The 15,943-nt window shown below is 38.4% G+C and overlaps 1 long non-coding RNA gene across 1 annotated transcript; it reads left to right on the forward strand.

Moving 5' to 3' along the window:
* The first annotated feature begins 3,939 nt into the window (after nucleotides 1-3,939).
* On the forward strand, nucleotides 3,940-14,173 carry LOC311292239. The gene is made up of 10 exons (XR_014627692.1): nucleotides 3,940-4,049; nucleotides 4,461-4,642; nucleotides 11,723-11,772; nucleotides 12,215-12,263; nucleotides 12,368-12,439; nucleotides 12,656-12,689; nucleotides 12,773-12,859; nucleotides 13,002-13,165; nucleotides 13,301-13,358; nucleotides 13,451-14,173. It is a non-coding gene; the product is annotated as an uncharacterized lncRNA (long non-coding RNA).
* Nucleotides 14,174-15,943: the final 1,770 nt, after the last annotated feature.

Consider the following 15,943-nt stretch of genomic DNA (forward strand, 5'->3'; position numbering starts at 1 on the left):
TTACTGTGTTTTTAATGGCATCCGCTGTAAAAAGCTGTATAAAGCTCCTAGATCACTTACAATTTTCGACAGCTCTAATTATTGGGAGTTTTTGTCGACCGAAATTTTATGGAAAGATATTTTTGCTGTGTTTCGTCAGCAGAACAATCCAAAAACACATTAAATAGCATTTCAACCCACTGAAGAGATGTATGCTTATCCCTCAGCCTCACTTTCATTCCTATTAAAAAATCAAAGATGTCGCTGCTGTGAATAAGGTCTTTTGCACTACTACTTAAATGCTGTATCGAGTCAATCGACCAAATAGGATCACAACTAATTATCATTAATATATAATATAATTATGGTTTAACATAATGCAAGGTTTAACAAAAAGACTGCACTATTTATTTGTAATGCCTACTTAGGTGAATCTGGCAAAGTTGGGCTATTTTAGTACCCTGCTTTATCATATATTTGGCGGCTGCTTTTAAAGAGCAGTAAAGGCTTTAAAGGATGAAAGTACAAGCTGTGTCTTCGAATATTGCTTGAGTCATCTTTTATTTACTTTCTCTAAACACTGCAACACTTACTTTAACACAGCAATAAAACAATCATTTTGCCGTATAAGCCCAACCTTAGACAGACCATTCCAGATTCATCTCTCTCTCTCGCTGTATTTGTGAACAATTTCAGTCGTAAGCGGTTATTTCTGAATCCCTCACGTAGACTGAAGGTGACCTCGGCAGAAGTCCTGAGCCTGTGTAATAGGTTGCATGTATTTTACTTTTGAGGAAAAGGAGTGGTTTCAGTTCACACAGCTCACCTTTTCTAGGTACTTATTTTGAATAATAATTACTTTGCAACTGATAAAAAGGTACATTTTATGTAGTATAAATGTGTGTAGTATGAATATAATCTGGTTATACTACATTCGCCATGTTGTCATTATCATGTGACCTACCAGAGACAGTTGCTTTGCTTCTCTCCATTCACAAATCCTCTCCCATGGCTTCATGGGATAGTGAAGTGTCCATCGTATGCACGCTTCAGAATCTCGCTGGAAGTAGTAGTAGTAGTAGTAGTAGTAGTAGTAGTCTCGTCTACTATTTTATTACTCTGTTACATACATGTTTTTCGCCTACTAGGGAAGTATGCGATACCGTATGCAGCCTCGAAGTCTAGCGCACTATATTCAAACTGAATTATGGGTAAATGAACCAATGCCAATGGGTGAGCCCAAGCATGATCAATCCAGGTGAGATTACAAATAGGCCAGTGAACCTTTTGAAACCAAATCAGGTCTATGCTAATAAATTCTGTTAACTGCCGGGACATTTTTTTCAACTGCTACTTTAAAACCATTGACTAAATTAGTTCAGTTTTGTTTTACTGTGTCCTCATCCCTAAACCATTTAAACATTGCAACCATATGTTTTGCAGCAGGAAGATTGCAGCTGCAACTTTATAGAACAGCAATATAATATTTTGTAAGAGGTTAAATCTTCCTCATATCGACACAGCCAGATGTGTGAGGCGTCAGAAGAGGGCACTGTTTCTCCTCTTTGTCCAGTCGTTTCACACTGTTGCCTGTGTTTTCATATACCAACCAGCCTGTCACAGCTTCCTCTTTCTCTAATTTCTAATTTCTTTTATTTTTAACCGAACCCCCCCCCCCCCCTCTCTCTCTCTCCCCGACCTCTTCTGTCTCTTTTAAACTTTCTCTCGTCTGCAATTTTGCATTGTATTACCCACACCCCCTGCGATCTGAAATGACACCTTTATTCCCACTTTAGCCACAAGCTGCTTTTCAAGAAACCTGTGGTTCATACAAATACATAGTGTAGAGAGCAACATTGTCTTGAAGTACCCAGTGCCAGCTACAAAGCCTTTATGTATTTTTGTCTGCTTCATTTATTTATTTTTTTTGCAATAATGACCATGCGACTCTGCATTATCCTGCTTATTAGACATACTGAACAAGTAAATTAAGGATGCACCAATACAGAATTTATTTGCTGATAATTAGCCGCTTTTTGTAGCCTAATGAACGAGAGTAATGGAGAGAATAGCTATAAAAAAAAAAAATCATCAACTGACACAACACAGGTGTCATTTATAAGTATCATTTAAAATATACTACATTCTTATAGTCATTATTCTTATAATATTCTTATTTTTTTATGGAATATTTCAGTATTTATTTTAAATGATTTTTTCGTGCACATCTTTTTTTTTTTTTTTTACATCTTTATGTGCCCTTATAATCTTTAATCAAAATAACTTCCCTCCCTCTTGCAGTGACATCTGTTCTCTGATTATGTTTACTGAGGGCGGGACAACCTGTCACTCACATGAGATCGACCAATAACAAACCACAATGATTAAATCAATTCCCAGCCTACGTGATAGTCTATCTGCCCAGCTAACAAAAATATAAGCAAGATATGCATTCTTGCTTATAACGCAGACGCACAGTGAACTTGCTCTCAAGTGTTCACGGACCGGCATTGTCTGCGTTATGAGCAAGAATGCATATCTATAACCAGGGTTCGAATTACAAAGTGGCTTTCGGGGGAGCCCTATTTTCCGATCCTCCCTGACTGATTTTAACGCTTTTGGTGCATGTTCGGGCATTTAAAACAATAGTTTTACAGTAACCCAGATAGCAAAAAATATCGGCACGGCTTCTTTTTGCCGCTGGCCCCAAGCTGTCGGCTATAGGTGCGCCCCGCTGGCGGCGATGAAGCGTTTGCCGCCGAATACGTCACTCCCATTTCTTGCGAGATGCCGCCGGCGAACAGCCGCCGGGCCGCCGACTTCATTCTCTCTGGCGGTTGCCGCCGTCTAAATGAACCGCGGCCGGCTGGCGGCAAGCCGCTTTGAAATCGACCAGCCATGAGTGAAACTGACAGCATCTACTTTTCACATTTAAAGCGATTATAATTATTATGTGAATTATATCAATTTTTGTTGTTGCTCCAAAGCCATTAGGGGTTATAACAGATTTGACTCTGATTCCATGATAAGGTTTAGGAAATTACATTTAAATTACTTTGAAACTCTGAAGCGATAATATGTAAAATATATAGAATTATTTTATTCACTTAAGGTGACAATTCTTTACATTTCTTTGATTTATGCACAATTTGAGATGCACCAATAGACCAAACAGAATTCCTTTTGTAAAACTTACTTGGCAATAAATATCTTTCTGATTCTGATTCGTTTTTAAAATAAATATTTCATTCATGGTATGAACAATTTAGCAGAATACATGGATGAAGTTAGATTTTTCACCAATGCTTGAAATCAGTGAACAGTGAAAGACATCTGCAACTTGGCCAAAATCTTGGGTTTGCTTTATATTTTTTTTATTAATTTGCAACCATGGTAATGTCTATGAGAAACATGAAAATCCCTGTTTTGACCTGAAGGATAAAGTGAAATATTTATAAATATTTTGTCTCTCTGTCACTCCAGGAAATTGTGGTTATGTCTTTCATTGTTTTACAAGCTCAATTTTTAATTTATTTTACCTTTTACATGTATAAGGGATTACTTTGCAGTTTGCAATTGCGAGTTTTGCGACCTGTACAAATGTTTAAGAAAGTGTTAAAGCACAAACAGAGAAGTACCTCCACCGGTCGAGAGGGGCAGCACCTAAAAAACTGAAGCAGATTTACTCGTCTCGTCACACGGTTTCAGTATTTGGAGAGAGGAAATATACGATCTTTTAAGTAAGTAAATTTTTCCTTTTTGTGTAACGCAATATTACTATGTTCATTTTTGACATTGTTTTTAGTTCTTCTTCTTAAGATCTGTTCTTGCCTAACTAGTCAAGCTAAAGTAAGTTAGCCTTGTTTGCAAAGTTTCCGCCATAGCTAGGCTAACGTTACTTCGTTTCTTCCTGGCGTTGAGTTTTTTTTCTTCTTCTAAGTATGTTTAACTGTTATGTATGTTTATACAAGTATGAGTACATGTGGTTTAAGATAGTATTGGTCAGTCGAATTAACTAACGTTACAGTTCCTGAACTACGGACAATTATTCTGCCGCCTACGTGGGAATGGTAACGTTAGCAAAATCTTCACGACAAGAAAGACTGATCAGTATAACTTGTGTTGTTTTCTAACTAAACATAATTATGCTGCTAGTCTAGATTAGTGTTCGCTACCACATGCTGTTTCACCTTTTTTACACTGAGTTCAAGCATGTTCTAACGTTACATGTTAAATGTATCTAGCCACAGTAGGTAGCCAAACTTTACATCTAGAAAGACTAGTTTAACTTTTGGTGTTTTCTTACAAAAATAACGATGTAGGTTGTTTATATGATTTTGTTTGTCTGAACATGGTTTTCTGTTGATCCACTTGTGAAAATTACTGCTTTTTCGAAGGGGTGAGCATTTTAATGTTGTTGATTTTGCCTGAAAAAAAATAATCAAAAAGTATACTTTATGCTAATGTGTCTTCTATTTTAGATGCTTCACATTGTTCAGTTTATCAACAAGGAGGATCTGCCATTTGCAGTGGTTCAGCAAGAGTGGCTCAGCGAAGGGCATGTGCCATTGGCAAAAAAGACAAAGGAACAATTTAGCCATCCGCTGCACACCTCCACACAGCACCTGGGAGAAACATCATTTTAAGTTCATGAAGGGAGCAGGTAAATGGGTCTGACTTGTACATTTGATTTTCCTTTATTTCATCTGTGTAATTTATTTGTCTGTTTATTGTGGATAACGGAATCTTTCATTCATTAGGGCCCAAGCCCTGAAAGGGCGAAGGCCCTATTGTTTTCGGTAGGATTATTATTATTATTATTATTATTAGGGCCCGAGCACCGATGGTGTGAGGACCCTCTTGGAATTGCTCTGTTTATTATTATTATTATTATTATTATTATTATTATTATTATTCTTCTCCGCATTGAATTGCATTTTTGAGGGCCTAAACATGCTCGAAAACTCACGAAACTTTGCACACGCGTCAGAACTGGCGAAAATTTACATCTGATATAGGTTTCAGAATTGGACGGGGCAAAACGGCTCGATAGCGCCACCTATAAAAGTTCAACGGAGTGCGCCTCCCGCAACGTTCCACGTACGTGCACGAAATTCGGTACATACGTGTAATGACCTAATACCTACAAAAAAGTCTCTTGGAGCATAGCCCTAAACACAACAGGAAGTCAGCCATTTTGAACTTCCTCTCAGATTTTTGTGCAGTTTTTGCCATTTTCAGGCCTCGTACTTTAACGAACTCCTCCTACAGTTTTAATCTGATCATCTTCAAATTTGGTGAGTGTAATCTTAAGGCCTTTGCGACGTTAAATTGCGAAGATCTTGAGTTTTCGTCAAAGGGCGGGTCCACGGCGGCCTAACAAATTTCGATGTTTCGCCATGAAACAGGAAGTTGCTGTAACTCAGGCATGGAATGTCCAATCTGCCCCAAACTTCACACTTTTGATAAGCGTTCTGTCCTGAACACATGACCATGCTCATATTCAGTTACAGTCATAGCGCCACCTGCTGGCAACAGGAAGTGACATGTTTAACACTGTTATGGACTCCTAATAACATATAAAAAAGTGCCAGCAAGTGCTAAACATGCTAACAACATACTAGAAGCATGCTAAAACATGCTAGCAAACTCTTAGCTAAGTGCTAAAGCATGCTATTATTGCAATTAAATAAGAATTTACTGTAACTCAGGCATGGAATGTCCAATCTGCCCCAAACTTCACACTTTTGATAAGCGTTCTGTCCTGAACACATCTACATGAGAACATTCAGTTATAGTAATAGCGCCACCTACTGGTAACAGGAAGTGTCATGTTTAACACGTTGATGCCATTCTAGCAACATGTTAAAAATGCCATTGACTTCTAAACATGCTAGAAACATGTTAAAACATGCTAGCAATACTTAGCTAAGTGCTAAAGCATGCTAATTCAATGAAACAGGATGTTGTTGTTACTCAAGAAGGCAATGTCCAATCTGCGCCAAACTTCACACTTTTAATAAACGTTCTGTCCTGAACACTTGACCATGCTCATATTCAGTTACAGTCATAGTGCCACCTGCTGGCAACAGGAAGTGACATGTTAAACACTGTTGTGGACATAAAAACATAAAAAAAGTGCCAGCAAGTGCTAAACATGCTAACAACATACTAGAAAAATGCTAAAACATGTTAGCAAACACTTAGCTAAGTGCTAAAGCATGCTATTGCTGCAATTAAATAGGAATTTGCTGTAACACAGGCATGGAATGTCCAATCTGCCCCAAACTTCACACGTTTGATAAGAATCACGGCCTGAACACATGTCTATGCTCAAATTCAGTTATAGTAATAGCGCCACCTACTGGCAACAGGAAGTGACATGTTTAACACGTTGATGCCGTTCTAGCAACATGTTAAAAATGCCATTGAGTTCTAAACATGCTAGAAACATATTAAAACATGCTAGCAATACTTAGCTAAGTGCTAAAGCATGCTAATTCAATGAAACAGGACTTTGTTGTTACTCAAGAAGGCAATGTACAATCTACCCCAAACTTCACACGTTTGATAAGAGTTATCTCTTGAACACATGTCCATGCTCATATTTAGTTATAGTCATAGCGCCACCTGCTGGCAACAGGAAGTGACGTTTAACACTGTTCTTGACTCCTAATAACATATAAAAAAAATGCCAGTAGGTGCTAAACATCCTACCAACATACTAGAGACATGTTAAAACATACTAGCAAACACTTAGCTAAGTGCTAAAGAATGATATTACTGCAATTAAATATGAATTTGCTGTAACTCAGGCATGGAATGTCCAATCTGCCCCAAACTTCACACTTTTGATAAGCGTTCTGTCCTGAACACATGACCATGCTTATATTCAGTTACAGTCATAGCGCCACCTGCTGGCAACAGGAAGTGACATGTTTAACACTGTTATGGACTCCTAATAACATATAAAAAAGTGCCAGCAAGTGTTAAACATGCTAACAACATACTAGAAACATGCTAAAACATGCTAGCAAACTCTTAGCTAAGTGCTAAAGCATGCTATTATTGCAATTAAATAGGAATTTGCTGTAACTCAGGCATGGAATGTCCAATCTGCCCCAAACTTCACACTTTTGATAAGAGTCATGGCCTGAATACATCTACATGAGAATGTTCATTTTTAGTAATAGCGCCACCTACTGGCAACAGGAAGTGACATGTTTAACACGTTGATGCCGTTCTAGCAACATGTTAAAAATGCCATTGAGTTCTAAACATGCTACAAACATGTTAAAACATGCTAACAATGCTTAGCTAAGTGCTAAAGAATGCTAATTCAATGAAACATGACTTTTTTGTTACTCAAGAAGGCAATTTCCAATTTGCACCAAACTTCACACGTTTGATAAGAGTTCTGTCCTGAACACACATCCATGCTCATATTCAGCAATAGTCATAACGCCACCTATTGGCAACAGAAACTGACATGGTTAACACAGTAATGCGGTACTAACCACATAATTATTGTGTACTAAGCATGCTAGAAACAGACTAAACATGCTAGCAACACTTAGCTGAGTCATGAAGCATGCTATTATCACCATTATACAAAACATTTTGTTACTAACTTTGACATACTCTTACTATATATACCTCCTTAAATGTACATTTCCCAACCATGCTCTGTCTTCCTAAAGCCACCGAGTGTTGATGGCACGGGTGCGAGGGCCCTTTCATCGCTGCTTGCAGCTTTAATTATTATTATTATTTTGTCAACCTTTCGGGCACTTTTGGGGCCCTTAACATGCTCGAAAACTCTTGAAACTTTGCACAGAGGTCAGAACCCGCGGCCATCAGGGCCGGGCTGAAGCTGGTACCCGGGCGTGGCAGGGGGGCTCGACAGCGCCCCCTGGAACGGGATCCGAACACGTGTCCATAAATCAAACACGCTTGCATGTAATAATATGAAACTCGGTACACATGTAGATCTCATCGGGCCGAACAACTTTCGTGCTCTAAGTTTTACGCCAGCCCAACAGGAAGTCGGCTATTATGGGTTGTTTGGAAACGCATGGTCTGGTATTTGAAACACTTCTCCTAGGGAATTCACCCGATCGCCACTAAACTCGGTGGGAATGAAGTCAAGACATTGAGGATGCTAAATTGCGGACGGATTTTTGATATCTCAAACGGTTTGGCCGTGGCGAGGAAACGAATTTATGGCGAATAATGGAAACAGGAAGTGTGTTATAACTTCTGCATACATTAACTGATCTTGATGAAACTTCAGCAGTGTGTTCGTGGTAAGAGGCCGATCACATGGATGTGACTATTGTGAGTCAAAGTTATAGCGCCACCAACTGGCAGCAGGAATATGTCACTTTCAAAATGCTTTGAAATCACCCTCTTATTTTTACCCGATTTGCTTCAAACTTTATGTGTATAATGTAAACACACGGCAGATGTAGACCTGTGAAAGGATTTTTGATATCTTTAATACTGTTGCCGTGGCAACGCTTCAAACTTTAATATTCTTTTTTGATGCTTTTGAAACTCTTAACATACTTGAAATTGGATGAAACTCGACAGACACATCACATTTATTAGCCAGTAGACATGTGCAAAGTTTCAGAAACGGGCGTGGTGAGGGGCTCAGTAGCGCCACCTTTAGTCATAAGTGGGGGGGGTTAGTTTTATCAACAGCAACAAAACTTGGTATGTGTATTGTTCTCATCAAGACGGACAACTTTCTAATTGACATTAACTACCTCCGACCAACAGGAAGAGAGATATTTTGGTTTGAATGTGGATTTTCTGAAGAATTTTCTCTCCCTCTCTCTGTGTCTCTGTGTGTGAGAGGGGAGGGGGGAATTTGACTATTGCTTTTATATTGTTAATCAAGGTTTCAGGGGCTTTTGGGGTCCTTAACGTGCTCAAAAACTCTTGAAACTTTGCACACAAGTCAGAACCCCCTGCCATCAGGGACAGGCTGAAGCTGGTACCCGGGCGTGGCAGGGGGGCTCAACAGCGCCCCCTTGAACGGGGTCCCAAAACTTGGTCCATAGATCAAACACGCTTGCATGAATTAATATGAAACTCGGTACACATATAGATCTCATCGGGCCGAACAACTTTCCCCCGGTCAAGTTTTACGCCAGCCCAACAGGAAGTCGGCTATTATTGGTTGTTTGGAAAACGCTTCCTGTGGAATGCGAAGTACTCCTCCTAGAAAATTCACCGTGTCCCCTCCAAACTCGGTGTGCATGTAGTCAAGACTTTGAGGATGCTAAATTGCGGACGGATTTTTGATATCTCGAACGGTTTGGCCGTGGCGAGGAATCGAATTTATGGCGAGAAAAGAGAAACACGAAGTGGAATAACTTCTGCATACATTAACTGATCTTGATGAAACTTCAGCAGTGTGTTCGTGGTAAGAGGCCGATCAGATGGATGTAACTATTGTGATTCAAAGTTATAGCGCCACCAACTGGCAGCAGGAAGTGTGTCACTTTCAACATGCTTTTGACAAAAGTGGGGGGGTTAGTTTTAACTCCAGTAAAAAAAACTCAGTTCATATATTGATCTCATCGACCCGGACAACTTTCTAATTTAAAGTCATTAGCTCTGACCATCAGGAAGTCAGATATTTTGGTCTGAATGTGGATTTTTTTGCAAAATCAGCCTCTGGATTTTTAGCCACCTTTATCTAAGTGGTTATTTTATTCCCACCAAACTTTTTCAACATGATAAAAATATATTAATGATGCTAAATTGTGAACGGATAATAAATATCTCAAACGGTTTTGCTATGGCGAGGGATTAAAGTAATGTCAAAAAAGTAAACACTAAAAGGCTCATATATTCTAAAAATGTAATTATACACCATTTATTACTACATAAAAGTATACAAATATCAGAACTTAACTCATTTTATTCTTTTTTTTTCAATTTAAGAATGAAGTTTAAGTTTAAAAACTGCCAGAATGGTTGTTTAGTCTAAACAATAAATAAATAAAGTCAAACATAGTGCTATACTGCCCTCTTGTGTTCAAAATCAGGTAGGCCTATTATATCTACATAAAAATATACTAGGGATGTGACGGTGAGAATATTTTACCACCGGTTAACTGACGTGTGACACTGCTGGGGGCTTTTTAATCGCTAACTTAAAAACGAAAGTAAAATATGTTCGTCCGCACGGACATTGATAATGGTGCGGAGCAGAGCGAGCGTTTTCAATAAATTCCTATGGAAGGAGGAATGACCTAAGAAACTTTGACTCTGTTCTGCTCGTTCCTCGCTGAGGACGCGCACCATTATGAATGCCTGTGCAGCCGTGAGCATTTTAGTTTCATTTTCGGGGCGGATTGCTTGAATGTATTTTAAAAAAGCACAATGTTGTGTTTTATTGCTACTGTACAAAAATATAAGTTAACACTTTGCAGTTTGAATGATGTTCTGAACAAAATGACAGAGTATGTTTTTATGTGTCCACTGTTCAATCGCGCCCTCGTTTTAGTGATTCCCAAGTTATTTTTTCATTTAAGTTTTTTTCATTGTTCTAATCAGGTCAGGCAAGTAAAATGATCTGTCTTATCCCTTACATTTTTATATAATTATATAAATATATAATACACTTCTGTTCAAAAATTTGGCGTCAGTAAGATTTTTAAGCTAAGTTTCTTCTGCTCACCAAGGCTGCATTTATTTGATTAAAAATACAAACAAAAACAGTAATATTGTAAAATAGTATTCCAATTTAAAACAGCTGCTTTCTATTTTAATATATTTTAAACTGTTATTTATTCCTGTGATCAAAGCTGAGTTTTCAGCATCATTATTCCAGTCGTCACTGTCACATGATCCTTCAGAAATTATTCTAATATGATGATTGATGCTCAAGAAACATTCATTATTATTTTAAATGTTGAAAACAGTTATGTACAGTCTTTGATGAATAGAAAGTTCAAAAGAACAGCATTTATCTGAAATCTAAAGCTTTTGTAACATTAAACACTACCGTTCAGAAGTTTGGGGTCAGTAATAATTTTAATTTTATTTTTGGGGGAAATAAATAAATAAATCAATACTTTTATTCATCGAGAATGAGTTAAACTGATAAAAAGTTACAGTACAGACATTTATCATGTTAAAAAAAATTATATTTGAAATAAATGCTGTTCTTTTGAACTTTACATTCATCAACGCATTTTGAAAAAAAATCTGTACACAACTGTTTTCAACATTGAAAATAATAATTAATATTTATTGACCATCAATCATCATATTAGAATGGTTTCTGAAGGATCATGTGACACTGAAGACGGGAGTAATGATGCTGAAAACTCAGCTTTGATCACATAAATTAATTACAGTGTAAAATATTTTAAAATAGAAAACAGCTGTTTTAAATTGGAATAATATTTCACAATATTACTGTTTTTGTTTGTATTTTTAATCAAATAAATGCAGCCTTGGTGAGCAGAAGAGACTTCTCCTAAAAAAAAAATTGTATAATATATATATATATATATATATATATATATATATATATATATATATATATAAATATAGCTGCGAGCAGCGATGGAGGGCCAAAGCCGGCGGTACCGCCACCCCGGTGCCTTTAGGTAACTAAAGGCACCGGGGTTGCGGTGCCACCAGCTTGGGCCCGTAATCGCTGCTCGCAGCTATATTTATTATTATTATCATCATCAAATTTCTGTTTCCCCTTTCTTAGAACCAGGTTTCTCCCCAGTAATCCAGAATCCGCCAAGAGTTTGAGTACAAGTAAGTGATGTTATTTGTGAAGTTTTTTTGTCTTGGAAACTATTGCTTCTATTTAAAGTTGGCATGAACTGGAAGTTACAAACGACTTTTCTCCAATGTTGTGACGTATTTCCAAGTGAAAGGGAATATTGAATAGAGGAGCAGGGTTTTACTCTAGCGCTCCTCCTCTCCATCTCTGCTTATAGCAGACTAATGGTTTGAGGGGAGTTGCCACGCCATTGCACATGACCGGAAGATAAGTCGTTTCGAGGGGGGAGGGAAGGGTAATGTATTTGATTAAATATTATAAGGGTACATGAATAAAAAAATAAAAAAAGAAGTGCACAGATGAATCATTTACATAAACACTACAATATTACATATAAAAATACAAATTGTAACATTTGATTTCATGCTGACTTTAAGATGATGAATCCTTTAATCATAATCTGTTTTTCACTAGGACACTTGATGGAATTCGCTGCAGCAGTTTCTGGATGAAAGGTGTTGAGGTGTGTTGTACATTCCATTAGCTTTGCACAGTTCAATTATTGTTTCATTACTGAATATGCAATACTCTGCATTGAAATGAAAGCTGTTATGTTTGCTCCCCCAGCTCATCAAGTACTAAGCTTTACTCCCCCGGCAGCAAATTTACCCTGGCAGCATATGGGTGAAAACTCTGGAGGTATGTAATACGTTGCGCTTAACTAAGTGTTACATTTAAGTCCAATTAATGAAATGTATGCAATAACTTCAAACATATTTTTACATGTCAATGATTATCAATAGGAGTTTTCAGCTGTGAAGGTATATTCTAGCCCTATGTCTTAATGTCCAGTGTTTTAACAGTATTGCAAATAGTGCCTTTAGTTGTTTGTTTTATTTTATTTTTTAAATGTAGAACCAAGCCCTGAGGGAAAGCAATGCACGAGCAGGTGAGAACTTGCACTGTTTCTTAAATTGTACTTCTTTGTGTGTGATGTAAGTCCAAAATTACCATATGCCTTTCATTTTGTAGCTTCGGATGACAGCGGCTTACTTCAAGAGCAGGTGAAGCAAGTTCAACAAACAATGTTGAAGACGTTTGCTTGCACTGGGCAATCAGGTACAACTTGCAAACAGCACCTGTGGTTGTTGGTTTAATTCCCACTGGGGCTACCTGTACATGTAGTAGACCTAGATATAAATGTCATAGTTTAGTAGTTGAGGGACCAGGACTGACTATTTTATTCTGGGAAACCCTGTAGGTGCAGATCAGACCCTTATGCTGTGACGTCTTGCAGAGTTTGGCGATGTTGTGTCTGTTGGAGTTATCCCTGTCAGGGGATCTGTTACTCCCCTACACACCCAGGAAGATTTGCCGTGTCTTGACAACAGTTTGAAGCAGGATAAAAAGCTCCAGGAACAATTTGTAAGTTTGCTGATTATAACGCCATATCTAAAAAGTAAAATTTAAGATTGTATACTGCATATATTACAGTCTGAATCCTTAGCCTTTCACAAGCTTCAGAGAAATGTAATTTGTAACACTTTTTTGGATTTTCAGCTTGGTGTAGGGGATAAAGCAAGTTTTAGAGACATGTTCCTTTAGACCATTGTTCAAAGTAAGTTGGATATTTTTTTAATTATATTTAAGTAGATGTGTATGGCGTCATGCAATTCAAATGAAATGACAGATCTGTATTTTCTAAATTAGCCATCCGGAAGAACCTGGCAACCCAGGATGCCACTGATGAAGCGGTCTAGGTTAATGTTTCGCGTTACCTGAAAGGAGCATCTGACCGTAAAGGCAGAAAAAGGCACCGCACAGCTGAGAGGGACCCACAGCCGACCACTTAGGCTGACTACTGACACCCTAGAATCACTGACAACTGGAATCCTTTCTTTATCTTGCAGTCAGTAACATCAAGACCCCTAAAGAAGTCAGAAGTGTCACACTATACTCACTAACTGTGGAAATTACTTTTTTTTTTTTTTTTTTTAAATAATGCTTGTAAGTCCTTGTGCCACAGGTCAGCATTGCAGCTATAATGGTCTATTCTACTCCAGAGCTTTACTATAAATTACTACCACTTAACCTATTGTTAGAAATGGCTTGTAAATGTGATGTCATACTTTGATTTATTTGGTATCCTGCACATTATTTCGTATCAAGTATTCTCTTTACTTGTCATAATGTTTACAGGTAATTTTTTTCACCCTAGAGCTGTCCTCTTTATATGAACAATTATTGTAAGAGTTGTAATTTGCTTGTAAGGCTGTTTTTCGTTTGTTTGTTTTTTTTACCAAAATTTAATAAGAAACCTGCATGTTAGTATATTGATTTATTTATTTTTCTGTTATGTTTCAGTGATCTGACACATCTTGTTTAAATGACAGTTAATGTACTTTGAAATGTGGAATAAAAATGCCAAATGGATATTTGTCTGGTTTGAGCAATCATTATTCTTGATAAACTGCATGCTATAAATATTAAATATTATATATAAATATATAGCCAGAATAAGCGGCGGCAGGTCGCTCGAAAATAGCGCTTGCCTCCAGCGGGCCGCGGAAGGGCCGCCTTAAATATAACGGCGGCGGGACGGCGGTTGGCCGGCGGGCCGGCCGCGGAACGAAGGCGGTAGGAAGGCGGCTGCCGCTTTTAAAAAGCGGCTGCCGCCGGCGGTGCGCCGTCCAACGTGTTTGCGATGTCGCCATTCTGCCGCTTCTACTGCCGCCGGAGCGCCGACGGTGGTCCGCCGACTCATTGCTATCTGGGAAACAGTACAGAACGTACTTGGTTACTTACGTAACCTCGGTTCCCTTACCTCGGAGATAAGGGAACGAGTACTGCGTTGCCTTGCCGTGCTATTTCTCTCACGTCAGGTGTTTTCGCTTCAGTCGATTAGATCTGTCATATGGCGAGTTTTCTCTGTATTTATACTCTTCTATTTGGCGCGCAGAGTCTGGCAGGTCGCCAAGCGCTCCTATTGGATCGCGTGCTTCTGCTTTCTCGCCATTGGTTTGTGCAGTTGCCTCAGCACAGCCCATCAGCGCGCTCGCGCGAGCTCTGATGCTCTCGCCTGTGCTGCTGCAATACGTTTTAAAATAAAGGCTTCAATATTCTCGAGAAAAGGAGTTTTCCCTTGTACAGAATGTACAAAAAATGTACAGAAAATCAAAATCTATATGCGACACAAAAAAATGGACAGTGTTTTAGAGCTCCCCCTAAATGTCTCAAAGTAGGCTTTCAGGGGAGCCCAGGTCCTTTTCAGGGGAGCCGAGCTCCCCTTAGCTCCCCCGTAATTCGAACCCTGTCTATAACCTCAACAGTGGCGCAAAAAGTGGGTATGCGCCATATGCGGCGCATAGGGGCGCAGCACCATGGGGGCGCCAAAGCGATGGTAAAAAATAAATAACTTTTTTTGTGCGTTTCTAAATCATTTCTGTATTTCCTCAATGTTGCATTCCTCAACATTTTAGAGGACCAACAGGCTAGAGTAGGCGCCCTCAAGGTGTGTGTGTGTGTGTGTGTGTGTGTGTGTGTGTTCATCTGAGCCTCAATGGTCTGTCACTGCTTGTCAATGTCAGAATATTTGAGATGACCAATCAAATCAAAGTAGGGGGGCTTTATGTTCACAGAAGCTGCTGAGCGTGAATTTTAGCAGAGCGACTCAACGCTTCAGTTTATGGTCAAGTGCGAGATAAGATGTAAGTAGCTAAACTAAACATTTCATATTTGACAGTTTTTTTAGGTCATAAATGTTAAACGAATGACCCAAATAATCAGGCAAACGAATAAACTTTTGTCTAATTTCGCCATTTTGAACTGAAAATAGGCCTATGTAACGTGACACATGTAATGTAATAATTTGTTTACTGTCATTGTGAGTTGACAAGAAAAATTGCATATGCAAAGCTCTGATAAATCATAGAACCCTACAGGCAAATTCTCTTTTAATGAAAATATAATTACAACCAGAGGCTGTGCAATGTTGTGTCATCTTAGAATGACATCTGAGCATCTGAAATGTTGACCGTTCCAAGATGGCGGACACGTCGATGTGACTGGAGCGGTCAAATAAGCGTATACATATCTACTGTATGACAAAAATATGTTCTAAAAACATTTTGATAACATTCCCACTGATTGAGGCAACATTATTTCTGAATGTTCAAAGGTTCAAAACGTCAAACATTTTTTAAA

Source organism: Rutilus rutilus, assembly GCF_951802725.1.
Source record: "Rutilus rutilus genome assembly, chromosome: 6".
NCBI lineage: Eukaryota > Metazoa > Chordata > Actinopteri > Cypriniformes > Leuciscidae > Rutilus > Rutilus rutilus.